The 20,220-nt window shown below is 39.9% G+C and overlaps 1 protein-coding gene across 1 annotated transcript in view; it reads right to left on the bottom strand.

The window, feature by feature from the left end:
• LOC136855340 (protein peste-like) overlaps window positions 1–20,220 on the bottom strand; it is an 86,730-nt gene that overhangs the window by 38,973 nt on the left and 27,537 nt on the right. Inside the window, exon 3 of the mRNA XM_067132256.1 lies at window positions 6,595–6,735. The gene's annotated coding sequence lies outside the window, so the exon portion shown is untranslated. The remainder of the gene's footprint in view (window positions 1–6,594; window positions 6,736–20,220) is intronic.

Below are 20,220 nucleotides of genomic sequence, written 5' to 3'. Positions count from 1 at the left end.
CAAAGGCGTATGAGATCACCCCCGAATGCTGGAGACGACGCTGGAAAGGCCAGATAAAAGAAGCAGGACAGACCTGGTCTGACTGGGCATATCAGTCAGATAGGGTCATCTCTAAATGGCTAGAGTCGCTGGGAGTCTCCACCGCCGAGGACTTCCTCGAGCAGTTCAAGACTGAAAATCTTTTATATTACACCCCTTCTGCCCTAGCCACCCATGTACAGTAAACCCTCTGTATTCGCGGGGGATGCGTACCGCACCAACACCCCCCCCCTTGCGAATAGCTAAAATCTGTAAATACTTAAAACCCCTCTAAAATCACTTAGAACTGTGTATTTGGATAGTTTAAAAAAAAAACCTGGAAAAATGCTTATACCTGAGTATTTTAATAGTTTTATCACAAAAAGTGCATTTAGTCATGAAAATATGAAAATACAGTGATTAGTCAATATTTCTCAGTGAAAAATGCTGCAAATGGGCGAATTTTCCGCGAATAATGGGTAGATACATTCCACAGAGAAATCCGTGAATGTGTGAGTCCGTGAACAGTAAGACCACGAATACGGGGGGTTTACTGTATGTGAAAAAGCGCCCACGACTCTAGCGGAGTGCTGTCGCCTCGCTGACACATGGGACACCCATCATGCCCATGCAAGTTCATTGGAACATAAAATATGCCCTCCTTCTTTCACCTCCGCGCGCCCCTCCTCCCAAGAATGGGCACTCGCAGAAACCTGTTGTGTGTGGGTTCTGCAAGAAAGCCGGGCATTCCACCGAGCAGTGCTGAAACAAACCCTCTCCCAGGAATCCACCAACTAACAAGCCTGCGCCCTCCACAGGGGCAGTGCCACGAGGGGATTATAGCTAGAGCTATTGCACGGCTTGCAAAGTTTATGGCCACTCTCCCACATGGGCAAAATGCCCAAATAATAAATCAAGTACTCCCACTATTGCCTTGGCAGTTACAAATCCCAAGTCCTTGGGCCCTCCAGCCTGAGGGTCCCATATATGTGGCACCTCCTCGAGGTAGCTACCCCGCACGCGAGGTCAAGGCATTTGATGACTCTGGCTTGCAAATTTCCCTCATAGGGAAAGACAAAGTTTCCTATGGAGCTATCATTAACCGACGTAATCTCGTCACCATTGAGAGTATCAATCAATTTAAAATGATACTCCCTACCATTCAATTGAGAGTCACAAGACCTCATAGATCCAAAATTTGCAACCTTGCAGTAGCAAGCTATATTCCTGGAGGTTATGACATCCTCCTGAGACAGGACTTCCAGTCCCCATCTAAGCTACAGAAATCCAGGGGTCCAAATCCCCCAAATCATTCATTTGGCACGAGTAAGCCCCAAATGCCTACACTCACTACACTGCCAGTGCCACCTGAGTTTTAAAAGTAACAGTAATCTGAGGTTAAAACCTTTATTCTTTTTCTTACTCTGCGATTAACATAAAATACTAAATTCTTTACTAAGTAAATTTTCAGATATCTCATATGACGCAGAGATTTAGGTTACTAAATATACATGAGTGCCATTAACGAGAAAAATTAGAATAATATAAAGCATTTATCAGCTGAATCCTTGGTTTGGTAGACACTCTCACCCGACTGAAGGTGCGAGATGTCAACCTGGGCAGGGAGTTATTATGATTTCCCAAGAATCCCAGCCATCAAATGCTTCATTTAAAGCTGGAGAATATAACAGTGTATTCTGGGCACTGCCTGACAAGGGAGGGCAAAATGAATATAGGCCCCTCCCTTAATCTTTTAATCACTTTATATCCCTTTCATCTTTCTCTTCTTGAACATATGACTGTGGTAGACTTTGCTTTCAGATCCTAAGCCTGGCTGGAGGCAGATTAAGAGAGAACACCTGGGTCTGAGTCACAGATGAAACCAACCCCAATCTATCTGTGGGAAACCTCCTGACCTCAGACCAAAGTCATATAAGGGTCTCACTGAAGGAACAAGCGAGAGGCACAATGTTGGACGCGAGCAAGACACATCTCCCCCTTCCATTTCCTTCAGAGAGCCATACTCTACCACGTGGTCCTATCTTGTAGGAACTTTTAGTCTTCTTACCAGTGAAGCCCTTAGCCCCTACGCCACCGCCTTTTCCCTCGCTGAAGCCACCTCCTCTACAAGGTAAAGTAACCTGTTGCAAAGGCTCTTCCCATCATTCACACTTTCTATTTACATTTCTAAGGGCCAGAATTTCCACATCAACCTTGCCTTGTTAGGTCAGTGTTACGTAAATGCCTGTGTTTAAATGATTACATAAAATCATGTGTTCAAGGCTTCTTGGCGCCCTCTGTGCTCGCCTTGTCCTATGTATATTTTACTACGTCCTTACTGGCTTTTAATTCGTGAATCTCTCCCATCACAGAGGGTTTGTTAGCTGTGGAAATCTCTCTTCACTGTGCCTTGTGTCAGCATCATCACACTGATGGATATACTTTCAAGTTTCCCCAGTTATAATTAACCTCTCAGGCCCTGCATGCCTGATTAGTCCATTTCATCTTCTAATATTTCATTTTAAACTTACCCTAACGTGTTTACTTACAAATACCCTGTGAGCAGAGCCCTCAGCTCAGAAAAATTCGCCTTTTTTTCCTTGTTTTTATGATTTCCTCAATCATTCATTTAGTCTATAACTGCCTCATGGTAAGCATCTCCCCAGGAAAAATCATAAAAATATATATACATATATGCATATACATACATATATAGATATACCTGTATATATAGATATGTATCATATATATATATATATATATATATATATATATATATATATATATATATATATATATATATATATATATATATATATATATATATATATATATATATGTGTGTGTGTGTGTGTGTGTGTGTGTGTGTGTGTGTATGTATATTTATATATATAGGCATATCTATATATCTATTATATATATACAGGCATATCTATATATCTATCTATCTATCTACCTGTATATATATATATATACTGTATATATACATATGATTATAATCACTTTATATACATATGATTATTCATTTTATCACGTGAGGTAAAAATACTGCAGAAAAAAAGGTTGTAGGTCTTGACCAGTTCTGACTTTATTTCCAAGCCACTGATGAAGGACTGATACAGAGTATTAGAAGTCACAAATATATATACAGTACTGACGAACATACACAACCATTAGAAACTACATATTCACCCACAGGCTGTCAAGGTAGGAGTGGCCTTCAAAACTCATTTGGTTAAAAATCACAATCTACTCTCAGGGGACAATACTGATGAACATACCGGCCATAGGCGACATCAGATCCACACCTGACAGGTGTCAGAGAGGCGGGGTTTAGAAAACTCATTAGCACTGCTGCCCCCGTACTGTGTTTACAAATATGATAATCTTGTTTCCATACATCTCTACTGCCTACCTTAAAATTTAAACAATTTACAAATTGGTTTTGATAATAAAGGATCAAGTTTATACATCCCTTGACTGGTATTCATATTATGACTGCAACTTTCTTTTATAAAGCTAAATTTAATGATATTCCCATCCAGTGCGTTATTAGAATATATAATCCTTTTTGGTCCTTCCAAGTTGATAGCATGATTGTTCTCACTAACATGTACAAAAATACCACTGTGCATATCTCACAAATTTTTTATACTGTTCTATTCTCTTTCCAGTGCTCTACCCGTTTGGCCAATATGAAAGTTGTCACAAGACTTACATGGAATTTTACATACAAACCCTTTAGTATTGTCGGGGGAGTTCTTGATAAGTACATGTTTCATTGTTTTATTGTTCTTAAATGCGACATTAACAACATAATTCTTAAGAAGATGGGGGGTCATCTGTCGTATTATTATTATAAGGCAGTACAAGCAAATTTTTTTGTGTTGTAAGGTTCTTTTTGGTTTATACATAGTCTTTTGTTGCTTCTAATGCACTGTTTAATACACTGTCAGGATATTTCAATTTCTTGCCTGTATTCCCAATCTTATTTATTTCCTCATCAATATATTGAGGACTACATACACGTAATGCTCTTAAAAACATAGATGAAAACACTGATTTCTTTAACCTTATTGCGTTGTCCGGAATAGAAATGCACACAGGAAGAAATATTAGTGGGTTTTCTATACACACTATATTTAAACCCACTACTATTTCTTCGTATGAGGACATCCAAAAAGGTTAAGCAACCATCACTTTCCATTTCCATAGTGAATTTAATTGATGGCACTAATTGATTTAACTTGACAAAAAAGTTATTTACATCTTGGTTCCCTGGCCACACACAAATTATGTCGTCAACATACCTAAACCATGTTACATTGTGTGGAATTATGTTGTTTAACATTTTCTTTTAACAAAATTCCATACATAAGTTAGTTAACACTGGGGATAGAGGGTTTCCCATTGCCATACCAAAATTTTGTGAGTAAAATTTACCATTAAATTCAAATTTACATTCTTCCACACACAGTTTAATCAGTTCAATTAAAGTGCTTTTAGAAAATGGGATATCCAGCTGTGTGTTCTCTAATAATTCCAATAAAAACTTCATCAGATCATCAATTGGCATCTTTGTGAATAGTGATACTACATCAAATCTCACAAGCCTGGATTCACTATTAACCTGTATACTATATAGTTTATTTATTAGGTCCACATTATTCTTGATATTGACATTTGAGATAGTACCTACCAGTGGGCTGAGGATATCCACCAGGCACTTCGCTAGACAGTAAGATGCAGAACCAACTGAACTGATAATTGGCCTGGCAGGAAAATTTGTTTTGTGGGTTTTTGTTGTACCATACATATACGGTAGCGATGGAGAGGTCACACACATATATGTATGTATATATGTATATGTATGTACGCATGCACGTACATACAAACAAATGTATATATATATATATATATATATATATATATATATATATATATATATATATATATATATATATATATATATATATATATATATATATATATATATATATATATATATATATATATATAATATATATATAATATATATATATATATATATATATATATATATATATATATATATATATATATATATATATATATATATATATATATATATATATATATATATATATATATATATATATATGACTCACATCAGGATTGAACCCAGGGCTTTCAATTGAAAGGCAAAGGCGCTGCACACTAGGCCATACAAGTCATAAAAGAAGTTGGAAACCTGAGGGCAACTTCACCCAAGAAATTATCTGGGCAAGCTAGCTGCTTGCATACCAGCATGTTTTCCCCAACTTCCTGACTCAGCAATGACCCAATTGACATCATTTCATTCGAATTATCCCTTTTGAGTGAATAAGATAGAAATAATCAACACACAATCATGTGTGGAACAGAAATAAATTTCTGACTCACATCAGGATTGAACCCAGATCTTTCAATTGAAAGGCAGGGGCACTGCCCACTAGGCCATACAAGTCATAAAAGAAGTTGGAACCCGAGAGCAACTGCACCCAAGGAATTACCTGGGCAAGCTAACTGCTTGCATACCAGCGTGTTTTCCCCAACTTCCCGACTCAGCAATGACCTAGTGGGCAGCGCCCTTGCCTTTCAATTGAAAGACCTGGGTTCGATCCTGATGTGAGTCAGAAATTTACTTCTGTTCCACACTTGATTGTGTGTTGATCATTTCTATCTTATTCACTCACAAGGGATAATTCGAACGAATTGCTGTCAACTGGGTCATTGCTGAGCAGAAATTTCCGTGGCTTTAGGAGTAAGTAATACTTGATAGGAGCCTTTCTGAAGGTCAATTTTTGTAACAAACTTTTCATTACCTATGGAGTCAATAAGATCATCTAACCTTGGCAAAGGAAAAGAATCTGTTACAGTCAATTTGTTCGCTTTACAGAAATCTGTACTGAGTTGGTCTGTTCCATCCTCCTTAGGAGTCAGTAGAGATGGTGAAGCCCAGGGACTACAGCATGGCTCTATCAAGACGTTCGTTAGGAGATACTGCACGGCCTCTTTCATCCTAAGTCTTTTCTGTGAGTTAAGGCTGTAGGGAGACTGCTTGACTGGGGTTGCCCCCCTCAATTGGAATTACATCATGTCTTAAAATGGTACACAAACCCAGTTCATCTTTTACAACATCAAGATACATTTCAACTAAGTGAATCAAATCTGGAAGTTTTTCATTATCCAATTGTGGATTCTTGTCACCAAGGTTTCTCTTAACCTCAGAGTTTTTCACAGGGTATTCAAAACCTTTCGCTCCTAACTCTACTTCCCCAGCCTAAGAACACAAAGGTTTCATGGCTGACACTAAATTCTTAAGAGGGAGTTCTGCTTACATCATTATGTGACGGGTCTGTCTCTGTCGTTCTGCCATGATATCTTTTAAGAAGGTTAACATGTACCTTTCTTGAACCTTTTCTCCTAGTACTTATTACATAATTAAGTTCATCCACCTTTTATTTAATAAGGTGGACCTGAATACTTGGCTTCAAAAGGACCCCCTGAAACTGGCATGGAAACTAAAACACTATCACCAGGTTGAAAAGTTCTTACCTTACTCTTACGATCATAATTACGTTTCATTCTAACTTGGCTTTCTCTTAAATTTTCAGTGGCAACAGCTTGAACTTGAGACAAAGTAGTCTTCAGTTTCACAAAAAGTTGAGAAAATGACTGTACTGTATCAGGTGGTTCCTGGAAAAGCAAAGATTCTTTTAAAATTCTTAAGAGTCCTCTTACCTCTCTCCCAAACAATAATTCAGAAGGTGAGTAACCTAAAGATTCATGCTTACTTCTCTAATAGCAAATAGTAAATACTGATAACCTTCATCCCACTCTGACTGGGTCCCAAGAGAATACTTTCTAACCATGGTCTTAAATGTCTGGTGAAAACGTTCTACAGCTCCCTGTGACTCAGGATGGTAAGCTGTGGAAAAACAATGATCTACAGCAAGCCCTTTCATTATTTCAGCAAACACCTTTGAAGTAAAGTTTGACCCTTGATCATGCTGAATAACCTTTGAGAACCCAAAATATGTGAAAAATTTTAACAAGGCTCGAACTACAGATTAAGATTTAATATTCTTGAGGGGAACTGCCTCAAGGTATCTAGTCATTGTGCACATAATAGTAAACAAGTACTGGTTTCCTCTCCTTGCCTTAGGCAAAGGTCCCACACAGTCCACAATAAAATTATAAAATGGTTCACTTACCACAGGTATAGGAGATAAAGGAGAATATGGAATGGCTTTATTCACTTTACCGACAAGTTGGCAAACATGGCAGATTGTATACACTTTGAAACATCAGCCTTCATTTTTGGCCAAAATGAGAGAGAATTTTTTGGAGAGTCTTGTGAACTCCTAAATGACCTTTATTCCATAATGGGCCATGGACATCACATTATCAATAAAAAATTTTGGGAGCATAACCTGATGTACTTCCAACCATTCTTCAGCTGGGTAATCAACAGGATGGAATCACCACATCAAAACTCCACCTTCAAAATAAAAACCAGGATTAGTAACAAGATCCTTTTTTGTCAACAGCCTTATTTAAAATATCAGTTAATGTAGGATCATTCTTTTGTGCCTTGATCAAGCTATCTTTGCTAAAGGGCAATTGAAGATAATCAAAGGATGAACTGCTTTCTTTATTATTTTTATAAGCCTTCCCACTTCGTGAGCGAGTTACAGGACAACTTGGAAATAAACAAGGACACTTGCTCTCGATACCAGCTGAGGGATCATCCAAGAATGGGCTCTCCACAACTAAGGGTTCAGAAACAACAAATGTACCAGCAAGATCATTGCCCAACAAAAACTGTATATTATTCATTGGTAATGGCTGAAATATTACTCCAGCAATCACAGGACCTGAAGTCAACTTACTGACCAAGTTAACTTTGGCCACAGGGAGACTAGGATTTCCTGACAAATCTTTCAGCAAGACTTGTTCACCTGTGAACGATTTCTCAACACCCGGGAGGCAACTACCTACCATGATCCTTTGAGCTGACCCTGTATCATGGAGAATATTTACATTTATGGAATCATCACATTCTACTATGGAAACCTTACCACTAAATTTAAATCCTTTAAAAGGATCCTTTTTGTCTTTATCTGCAGACATTTTGTCCTTACCACTCTGATTTCTCAAAATATATTTAGGTCGTGTATTTGGCTGAATTTTTAAATTCAGATGGGGCTGAGCCACATCATTGGTATCCTGGTCTGTTAAGGGTTTGAAATGCTTTGACTTTTGCAGCTTTTAGACCAGCATTCAGAAATACTGTGGCCCGTCTTCTTGCAATAAGAACAAGACACATCAGATGTGTTACTCTTTGTCCAGACACTCTGAGACAGCTTACTAACATCACCATTCTGAGCCCCAGGGGAACTGACAGAGACACACTTTACATTAAAATTTCTCCCACCAACTGATTGGTTCTGAGATTTATAGGATGGAGAATACAAATCTGCTGCAACGGCAGCTTTTTTAAGTAAAGTTATTTCCCGATCTTCCAAATACAATTTAACAGGTACGGGTATACAGTACACCTTTTAAATTCTTCCATAACTATAAGGTACACAAAGAATCAAAATCATTTACAAAACATGACCCGAACCATTTCTTAAAAGCTTTAAATTTCTCATTTGCAAACTCAACGTAAGTCTTACCAGGGAGTTTTTGTGGCTTTCGGAATTGCTGACAACAGCCTTCAACAGTTAATTAATAAGCTGCTATAATAGTTGTTTTCACCAGTTCATAGTCATTTGATTCCTCTACTGCAAGATTAGCATAAACAAGTGCCCCCTTTCCAACCAATACCATTTGTATTAATATAGTCCAAAACTTCTCTAGGCCAAGCTAAAGCAGTTGCCGTCTTCTCAAAGTGTCTAAAGAAAACCTCAGGATCTGACTCTTCAAACTTCGGTACTAACCTACTTACCTTAGCCACATCAAAAGGAAGGGGTTCCGACAAAACCTTAGGTGAAGGCTGTTGGCTCTTCAGCTTAGCGATCTCAAGCTCTGTCCATTTCTCCTTTTCAAGAGCAAGCTTCTCCTTTTCTAATCTAAGTTTCTCAATCTGAAATTCTTGCTCTTGAGCAGCATCCACTTCCAATATTTGCTTACTAGTAACCTCTAGATTTTGAAACTGCATACTCAGATGCTTTTCTGCATCAGACTTGCAAAAATCAAGAGCATCCTCAGGTAGAACGTTATTAATTACAATACCATGGATAATGCTTGTCTTCATTTCATTTTTAGTTATTCCAGACTTAATCCGCACATCATCTTTTCTAGGCGAATTATCGGTGATTAATTCCAGGGAGGGGTTACCTGTACATTCGTGCACATCAAAAGGCATTTTATCAATACTTAGTGAATCTGAAAAAAAATAATGGTTCTCCAACAAATTACCATTAGACAAGCTATTCGGCTTTCAAAACTTGAGATAATAATGGAAAAAAATTAATTAAGAGAATCATAGGTTGACATATGATCACTAGGATATAACCAAATGATATTTTATAGGATATGACGGCAATGTCATACGCAAGTTCTTGTGAGAAATACCAGTGCACAAACAAGCAACGATTTGAGAAAGAAGTGGTTCCAAGTTATCAAGCAACGAGTCAACAATAAACAGTTAAGAGATCCTGGATAGGCCCCCACTTGTAACAAACCCAACTCGGTTTGACATAACTTTTATATGATCTGCTTCCTAGCCGATTTTTAGTATGGATTTGCTACAAAAATGTTTATTAAAAGGCACAGGGTCTCATTGATAATACATTTCACAAACAAATAGTAACAATCACTACTCAATACAAACAATACCCAAAATCCAATACACATAAATCTATCAGCAAAAGATCAGGAAAACTTCACTCTAAAAATAAATATCACCTTTACCCCACAACTCAGAACCTTTGGTCGGAGGATGGGAAAAAGTAGGACCCTTGCAGGAGTCAGGTGAGAACTGATTTCTCAGGAAAAACAAGAACAGGAATTAAAGCATATAAGAATTCAACCAATTCCTTTGAGCAACAACCAAACAACTAAAAGGGTTGTTAAATATTTGCACGAAAACATAAACAAATTACCCTACGACTACACTACAAAATAAACACATTGTAATGAATGTTTGTCACAGCAGATGCAACAAATGATAATCTCCGGCTTCTTTCTACATTAGGAAAGACCTCTTCAAAGCCAATGCCAGAATCTGTGAAAACTGCATGAGTTATCATGTTGGGATGAATGATCTAAAAATACTGATTTCATTGCCTCATTGGCCATTTCTACTTTTGTTGAATTAGAATACTTACACCAATTCACCTCTGGAAGGTTCCAAGGGGGCTAACTGAATACCTAGCTGGTAAAGTCTCCATCCTTGGCATGTTAAATTGATGGGTTATATGTTTTATTCAAAAAGCAAATGATTGTGTTGCTTGGGGTGATTTTCATAGAACTGCCAATGCTTTTCATTTCTGATAAACATGCTCATTGAGGACTTACGAAGCCTCTGAAATCTGTACCGGCACCAAACCAGCAGACGTTGGTAATGAAGATCCAAAGGCCTCTGCTCTGCGTCTATAAGCAAGCTCCCACTAGGAGATGACCTAAATGGTCCTGTACCTAACCTTACTCCTCCAAGACGAATTGATTTAAGAATTTTAGGGCTATTAGGCTTTGCTGAGATGTACATTTAACACCCATAGATTAATTACGAAGAGACAGAGGCTTTGTATAGTCTCAAAATTTTTATTAAGCTCAGCAACGCAGGAAATGTGGGGCAGAACTTTCAGCACATTCATTGCTTTCAAGCATTCTGTCTTAATATATTTCGCATGTGGAATCCCAATTAACTTGTCAAAAATCAACCTAAGTAACCTTGTTTCACCACCATGGAATTCTTCACTCATGTATGAACAGATCTGGATCAGGATGGAATTCTCTTATATGGCAAAAGTGAATGGTTACCATTTTACTAGCTGAAAACCTAAAACCACTCATCTCAGCGCCCACATTACTATATTGTCAATGCAGAGCTGAAGGTGCCATTCGGCCACTGCCATCCTTCTTGTTACAAAAAATATTGTATGGGTTACAACTCAGGGAATTTATTTGGATGCCCCATTGATTGCTAAGGCAAACAAGGTTACACATAGAACACTTCCTAGTGGCATCTTTCTTCTTGGTTGAATACATCTGACATTGTTGCTCCAACCTGAACCTGAAACAGTCTGTTTTTTTAAAGGTTACATTCATAAAGTACCCTTAGAATGCAATATCTCATGTTGTATCAAAAGCCTTCTCATGATCAAAGAAAACAGTGATGTGATGCTGTGTTAGCAAACACTTCACATATTAAAGATTCCATTAGAACCAACGCATTAGTTGTGGATTGCATGCTTTTAAAACCACACTGAGCAGGCGACATAATTGCCTCGTTACCACATCAAACCTGTGTTCACAAATTTGTTCAAGTCATTAGTGCAATGGGACAATAATTCTCTGTCTTCAGTGGGTCTTTCCTTGGTTTCACAAATGGCACTGATTCTAACATCTCCCATAGATTAGGAAAGGAAAAAAAGGAGAATACTGAATTTTTGGCCAAAGGCCAAACACTGGGACCTGAGATATTTCAGCGCTGAAAAGGAAATTGTGAGTAGAAAGGTTTAGAGGTGTGACATGAGGAAAACCTCGCAGTTGCACCATGAAACAATTGTGAAGAGAGGGTGGATAGCAAGATGGAAGAAAGAATATGAATGGAGGTACAGAAACAGGAAAGAAAGGGGTTGCAACTAGGGGTCAAAGGGACGCTGCAAAGAACCTCAAGTAATGCTTACAGTAAACCATGTGATATGCACTGATGCCACTAACCTCCTATGGGGATAGCTTAGGAAGATATGTTAACAGGGCTTAATATGAAAAATCTGGTATTTTTGGGGGTATGCTTACTCACTGAATATGTTACTTCATCCAGTCCAAGAGCTGACTCCCTACATTTACTTAAGGCTGATTCAAATTCTCTCATAGTAAAAGGTACATTGTATTGTTCATTCCTTGATGTATTAATATAAACTTCTACCTGTTCCAGTTCCTCGTTGGGCGAGTCAGTAGAGTTGTTGGCTAGCACTCGCTAGGCCCGAGTTCAATTCTCAGGCCGGCTAATGAGGAATTAGAGGAATTTATTTCTGGTGATAGAAATTCATTTCTCGCTATAATGTGGTTCGGATTCCACAATAAGGTGTAGGTCCCGTTGCTAGGTAACCAATTGGTTCTTAGCCACGTAAAATAAGTCTAATCCTTCGGGCCAGCCCTAGGAGAGCTGTTAATCAGCTCAGTGGTCTGGTAAAACTAAGGTATACTTAACTTTTTCTACCGGTTCCACTAGCCTTCTTTGAGCTGCATAGGTTCTGTCATCATTTTTCTTTGCAACATTAGTAAAATGTTTAGCAAACTTATTTACCATTAACTGGGGATGTGCTACTTCTCAACCACTGATCTCAATAACTGGAGGTTGACAAGGAGTAAATGTTCCTGCTATTTTTCTAACTCTCTTCCAAACTGAAATCAGGGGTGTTTTTCAATTTAGTGAAGATATGAACATTTTCCATGATTCTTTTCAGGCTTTTTTAAATTTCATGCATAAATGTGCTCTTGCTTTTTGAAATTCAACACGGTAAAACTCACCCTGTCGTCCGATGCATCTGATGAAAGCTGACCCCATAGTTCTATATGTTTCCTGGCAATTACAAGTCCACCAGGGAACTGGTCGGCAGATAAATATGCCAGAGGTCCTAGGTATTTGATTGAAGACCAACCGAGAATATAATTGTATTCAAAAAGTTACAAATATCATCTACAGAGGGAGTCATCAGCAGAGTCAGCTACTGAGCTGTGATCCTAAATTGTTGCCCAATCAGCTTTAGCGATGTTCCATTTAGGTATCCTTGAAGTTGGAAGATTTGAAGCTACGTTTTACCGTTGGGAAATGGTCTCTGGTAAATCTATCATTCATCACTCTCCAACTGGAATCAATAAGGCAGTCACCACTGCATATTCCTAAGGCAATTGCCGACAATGTACCTGTTTGAACATGAAAATGTGTAGACTTCCCCATTTTCACTTTCTATGATGGAACACAGGCAATTTCCTCTTTGTTTGGTAACAATATCACCCCAAAGAGGGTTTCTACTATTCATATCTCCCAGAATAATAAAGGGACATGGTAGCTGTTGAATAAGGGATTTAAATTCATCAACTGGGAAGACTTTACTAGGTGGTAGATAGAGAGAGCATACTGTATACTTTATTTGCAAATTTATCTGCACTCCTAACACCTGCAGTACTGACTGGATACTCATAGGATTTTGTGGGGGTGTCATTACAAAGATATAAAACAACAGTCCCATGGCTTCCAATATGTTATAACTGGAATGATAAGATAAACAGTTTCATGGGCTCAGACATGCATTATTACCAATCCTAGTCTCTTGCAAAGCTATACATACAGCTGATATGAGCAACCCCAGCCCCTTTTTTCTCCCATTTAGCTCTTAACCTGGTCAGTTAACCTTAATGTCTGGACTTCCTTTTCCATGATGCACATATCACAATTCTGCGAGGAAGACGGATGATTGTCTCTACAATGTATATGTTTTGCTTCTTTATTTCATACACCATGCTCTGGTCCACTACACTTAACAAAGGTGGCAGGTTTGGCTTGCAGCTTCTGCCTACAAGACCTTAACATATGACCATATTCTTGGCAATAAAAACATCTCTGCTGCTTTTATTACATTAGGTAAGCAAGTAGAATTGAATGTAATGATTAAATTTGGAAGTGGAACTAAGACTCCATTGGTCCTCTTCATTCTTTCAATTCTAATCACACCTTGATCTTTTAATTCATCTACAAGCTTCTTTTCTGAGTACGTCATCAGCTGGGATGCAAATATCATTCCCTTGGAGTGATTCCAAAAAGCATATACTGAGCAGTCTGCTTTAACCCCGCCAAAATGCGATAATGCTTTTAATTTTTCCCTTTGTTTTGCTGAGGTTGATTCTACAGGCAGTTTTCCTCAATTCTCAGATGATATCTTGATAGGCTCTCAGCCAACACATTTCACAAAGTCTTTGTGCACAATTAGAATCTTCCAGATTAAAGGTCAAATACTAATCATAAGAGGTTTCAAATATCCCTGGTTCTATTTCACATAAATTTCTGGTCAATTTCCCTTTCCTTCGTGCTGGAGCATGGTGTTCCACTATAATTACACTAGAAGGTTCCCTAGTCTTTTCCTAACACAAGCTTTCAGAGGAAGGTGCAGAGGTCATCATTTGAGTTTAAACAGTATCCTCAGAGGGTCCAGGGGCACTCAATATGTTATTGCTACTCATAAAGATTGAATTGAAAAATAAAAAAATAAACCTTAAAATCTTGAAACGATGTCATCACTTTTCGTGGAGTTTATTCTTCTGCCACTGGCATCAGTAAGTGCTGACTCCCAACTGTCCACTCCCTACCCTACCCAACAGGGGATGACACGACACAATTATGGCGGCCCAAGTGTAAGCCAAACCCGCTTGTTGGGACTGAGAGTATTACAAGAGTACAATCATCCCCACCATAAGCCTATTATGGGCAAAACAGACAATGTCAAGAGTCCTCCCCTAAGAACCATACCACCCTTTGATCCATGGCCCAGCTCTGCAGAATAGTTCCACCACTGAGATGGTCCTAAGTCAAGGGAGAAAGAAACGAAGAGAATCTTCGGTGTCACTGGTGGAGTTTTGCACTCTGATGACTCCTGAGAAACTTTCTCTCAGCTCCCTTTTTCCTGAAAGCAAACTCTTCAACACTGTTCAAAAGTACAATGACCTGTTGGCACTAGTACAAGGACTAGATTGGTTGTTTATTGCAGCACGAGTGACAAAAAGGGGTCTGAGTCTGGGACTTCAGTATGAGAGGGACTGATTACATATCCTTTTCCCTGGGCAAATACTAAGATTTATGCATTTGCAGTTGTAAATTAGGGGTTTGCATTATGAAATAATATAGCAAACAATACAATCAACATATATTTCAGACAACAACAAAGAAAGAAAGTAAATGGCAGTCAGACAGAGAGTGCAGATGACAACAGCTGAAAGGAAAGTGGAATGCAGACCGACGAGTGGACGGGGCTATCCCTCCCTTCTGTCGGAAGTTAACGACCTTGTTTGAAAGTCGAACGGCCATTCCAGCTCGCGTTCGGCAGTTAAATCCTATGTAAAGACCTTCAGGTTTTACTTGTGTAGGAACAGAATGACATATCATTCTAATGCTCTCAACAATAGGCCTCTGCACTCCATAGGAGCAAAACACTCACCAGTGACCTTGGCAATCTCTTAATCATTCAGTATACATCCTGTCCAGTTCGCGGACCGGACCAGGAACATAGGCCTCCATGTAATGGGCTGGGACAGAAACGAGAACATTCCCGGTCTCAAGCCCCAAATCTGTCCAGCTCCCATCTTCCAAAAATATTCCAGGAGAAGGTACAAGTGAGAGCTAACAAACACCCTCACCACACATGTGCTAAAGACCAAAGTCCCCCCAGGTAAGCAAGGCCATGGGTGGTCATCAACCCATGAAAACGATGTCCGCCTAGGTCGGGGAGAGCAGTCCCACTCATGCAGACGTGAGCAGGGCTGTCCTATGGGCGTGCTTCAATTGATTTAGCAGCCGATGCTTCTATAAGGGAAAAAGACTGAACAGAGAATTCCCTCTTGTCTTCCCCAAGCGACTGAGCCAGTTGCCAGGCCACTGTCCCAGGACCCCTGGTCTGCTCTCTTGAAGAGCAGGGAGGGGGGTGAGGGAGCACCTCATGCTCTCTGGTAACCTTTTCTTGCTGGCTTGCACTAGCAGCTGGAACCGGGTCCGTAGACCAAGTATAGAGGGATGAATGAATTTTTATTTAGCATTTCCCAATGTTTTGTGTGTGTGTGAGAGAGAGAGAGAGAGAGAGAGAGAGAGAGAGAGAGAGAGAGAGAGAGAGAGAAGCGAGTGTAATTGTCGTTATGTGGAATGGAAGGGCATGTATCAAGTGTATGTAGACGAAAGAGGGTGACTGTGACAGCGAATTGGGAAACTGAGTGTGAAGGGGGTTCAAATGGGTGAATCCTCTAGGATGCAAGCGGTGCGTGTGATGCATGTCACGTGAGGGGGTTGTTGCATGAGGGAGGCTTTGCTGGAAAGACTGACGAGTGCATGAGTGTGCAAGTGTGTTGTAAGGGAGTAAGATAAGATTGATTGCGTTAGTAGATACCGGGTGTAGTATGAATGTCATATTTAAGAATGGATGTGAGAAATTGAGGAATACCTGTGAAATTAGGAATTGTCAGGGGAAGTAAGAGGGATTGGAAATTTAGGGATAGCAGTGGTTGGAAGAGTGTGTGAACGGTTAGAAATTGGGGTGTAATGATGGAAGAAAGTGATTTTTGTGTGATTGAAGTATCGAGAATGATAAATATGATATTTTATTGTAGTTTTGTAGGTATGGTAGATATTGAAGGAGAACATTCAGTTAACCTTAATGTCTGGACTTCCTTTTCCATGATGCACATATCACAATTCTGCGAGGAAGACGGACGATTGTCTCTACAATGTATATGTTTTGCTTCTTTATTTCATACACCATGCTCTGGTCCATTACACTTAACAAACGTGGCAGGTTTGGCCTGCAGCTTCTGCCTACAAGACCTTAACATATGACCATATTCTTGGCAATAAAAACATCTCTGCTTTTATTACATTAGGTAAGCAAGTAGAATTGAATGTAATGATTAAATTTGGAAGTGGAACTAAGACTCCATTGGTCCTCTTCATTCTTTCAATTCTAATCACACCTTGATCTTTTAATTCATCTACAAGCTTCTTTTCTGAGTACGTCATCAGCTGGGATGCAAATATCATTCCCTTGGAGTGATTCCAAAAAGCATATACTGAGCAGTCTGCTTTAACTCCGCCAAAATGCGATAATGCTTTTAATTTTTCCCTTTCTTTGCTGAGGTTGATTCTACAGGCAGTTTTCCTCAATTCTCAGATGATATCTTGATAGGCTCTCAGCCAACACATTTCACAAAGTCTTTGTGCACAATTAGAATCTTCCAGATTAAAGGTCAAATACTAATCATAAGAGGTTTCAAATATCCCTGGTTCTATTTCACATAAATTTCTGGTCAATTTCCCTTTCCTCGTGCTGGAGCATGGTGTTCCACTATAATTACACTAGAAGGTTCCCTAGTCTTTTCCTGACACAAGCTTTCAGAGGAAGGTGCAGAGGTCATCATTTGGGTCTAAACAGTATCCTCAGAGGGTCCAGGGGCACTCAATATGTTATTGCTACTCATAAAGATTGAATTGAAAAATAAAAAAATAAACCTTAAAATCTTGAAACGATGTCATCACTTTTCGTGGAGTTTATTCTTCTGCCACTGGCATCAGTAAGTGCTGACTCCCAACTGTCCACTCCCTACCCTACCCAACAGGGGATGACACGACACAATTATGGCGGCCCAAGTGTAAGCCAAACCAGCTTGTTGGGACTGAGAGTATTACAAGAGTACAATCATCCCCACCATAAGCCTATTATGGGCAAAACAGACAATGTCAAGAGTCCTCCCCTAGAACCATACCACCCTGGAATCCATGGCCCAGCTCTGCAGAATAGTTCTGCCCTTGAGATGGTCCTAAATCAAGGGAGAAAGAAACGAAGAGAATCTTCGGTGTCACTGGTGGAGTTTTGCACTCTGATGACTCCTGAGAAACCTTCTTCTCTCACTTCTTTCCCAGCAAACTTCACCACTGTTCAGAAGGCCAGACCTGGCACTAGGAACAAGGACTCGATTGGATTTGTAGTGTAGCTACGAGACAAAAAGGGGTCTGAGGGTCAATTTCATATGAGAGGAACTGATTGCATATCCTTCCCTGGGCAACACCTAAGATTTACAGGTTTCCTCTCCACAGGCAGTTGTAAATTAGGGGTTTGCATTATGAAATAATATAGCAAACAATACAATCAACATATATTTCAGACAACAACAAAGAAAGAAAGTAAATGGCAGTCAGACAGAGAGTGCAGATGACAACAGCTGAAAGGAAAGTGGAATGCAGACCGACGAGTGGACGGGGCTATCCCTCCCTTCTGTCGGTAGTTAACGACCTTGTTTGAAAGTCGAACGGCCATACCAGCTCACGTTCGGCAGTTAAATCCTATGTAAAGACCTTCAGGTTTTACTTGTGTAGGAACAAAATGACATATCATTCTAATGCTCTCAACAATAGGCCTCTGCACTCCATAGGAGCAAAACACTCACCAGTGACCTTGGCAATCTCTTATCATTCAGTATACATCCTGTCCAGTTCGTGGACCGGACCAGGAACATAGGCCTCCATGTAATGGGCTGGGACAGAAACGAGAACATTCCCGGTCTCAAGCCCCAAATCTGTCCAGCTCCCACCTTCCAAAAATATTTGAGGAGAAGAGTACAAGTGAGGAAGCTAACAAACACCCTCATCACACATGTGCTAAAGCCAAAAGTCCCCCAGGTAATGACAAATGCATGGGCAGTCATCAACCCCATGAAAACGATGTCCGCCCAGGTCAGGGAAACAGTCCCACTCAGTACGGGCCTTAAGCAGGGCTGTCCCATGGGCGTGCTTCAGATTGATTTAGCAGCTGATCAAGCTGGAAAAAGGGCTGAACAGAGAGTTCATCTTGTGTTTACAGCGACTGAGCCAGTTGCCCAGGCACTGTCCCAGGACCCTGGTGCCACTCTCTTGAAGAGCAGGGAGGGGAGTGAGGAACACCTCATGCCCTCTGCTAACCTTTTATAACCCACTGGCTTGCACTAGCAGCTGGAACCAGGTCCGTAGACCAAGTATAGAGGATGAATGAATTTTATTTAGCATTTCCCAACGTTTTGTGTAGAGAGAGAGGCGAGTGCTGTTGTCGTTAGTGGAGTGTTTCAGTTTGTTGGAGGAGGGATTGAGGTCATTGAATTTGGAGGTTGTTCTGGCGGCTGTCTGTCTGCCTGTCGGTAGTTCAGTATTGAGTTGAGGTTCAACCGTGAAAGTGGTCAGTTCAGTTCATCTGAGTTTTGGACTGCCCGGTTATTATGCGTTTCGTAGTACGTGTGTTTTTCTGTCACATGCCGTTGTTATCGGTGCATCGCGTCTCTTCCTTACTCTGTTGAGTCTGCGTTCAGTGTTGTTTGTGTGGTTTTGTGTGCTGTATTTGGCGACCGTGGACCCTTAATCCATCTCCCAGCAACCGAGGATCAGGGTGGAGTATTCTATGCTTAATATGTTGTATGTTGTTTTTGTAGTTTTGAATTCCGCCCTGTGATATATTTGGCGTAGCAGTAGGGCAACTGGTGTTGCAGTTGCAATTAAGATTAGTGGCGGGTAGTGTGACTGGGGATCTGTGGTGAGGTTGAGAGAGGAGAATGCATGGTTAAAAGAGTGAGAATGAAATTGAAACTTCAGTTGGAAGAGATGGGATCATTGGTAAAGAGGGCGAAAGAGGAAATGAAAGGGAGATGAAAGAGTCAGAAGAGAGATGGAAGAGGGTGGATAAAGTTGGAGGAATGGTGAAAGGTATGTTCAAAGGTGTTTTTGGAGAGAAGGGCTGTTGGAGGCAGGTCTCTGGAACGTGTGAAGGGCAGAGAGAAAGAAAAGGAGGAAGAAGTGAGTGGAAGTGTGAGTGATGAAAGTGATGTAGGAATAGGAAGTAGAAAGCAGAGAATGAGGCAGGAGTAAGGAAAAGGATAACAGGAACGGTAGGAAAGTAAGGATAAGTCAGGGGAAAGAAAAAGGGAAGAAGGAAAGGAAAGGAAACTGGTAAGAAGGGTGAGAAGTGGGAAAGGCAGGGGAAAGAGGAGAGGGTAAAGATAGTAGTGATAGTGAGGGTGGATGGAGGTGAATGGATTAAAGTGGATAAAGAAGGGAAGAAGAGTGTACTGAGTAAGATGAATGTAAGTGCAGAGGAAGTGGACTCTTTGTATTCAAATTATGAAAGGACAGGTGAAAGTAGCGAAGTGAGTGAAGTGAGAAAGAGTAGGAGAGAAAGGCTAATATGTGAGGGAGGTACCCCGGTGTGAAGGTATAATGAGTATGGA

The sequence above is a fragment of the Macrobrachium rosenbergii genome, chromosome 31 (assembly GCF_040412425.1).
Source record: "Macrobrachium rosenbergii isolate ZJJX-2024 chromosome 31, ASM4041242v1, whole genome shotgun sequence".
Classification (NCBI taxonomy): domain Eukaryota; kingdom Metazoa; phylum Arthropoda; class Malacostraca; order Decapoda; family Palaemonidae; genus Macrobrachium; species Macrobrachium rosenbergii.
The sequence above is the reverse complement of the archived record's forward strand: the minus strand, read 5'-3'. Positions and strand labels throughout refer to the sequence as shown.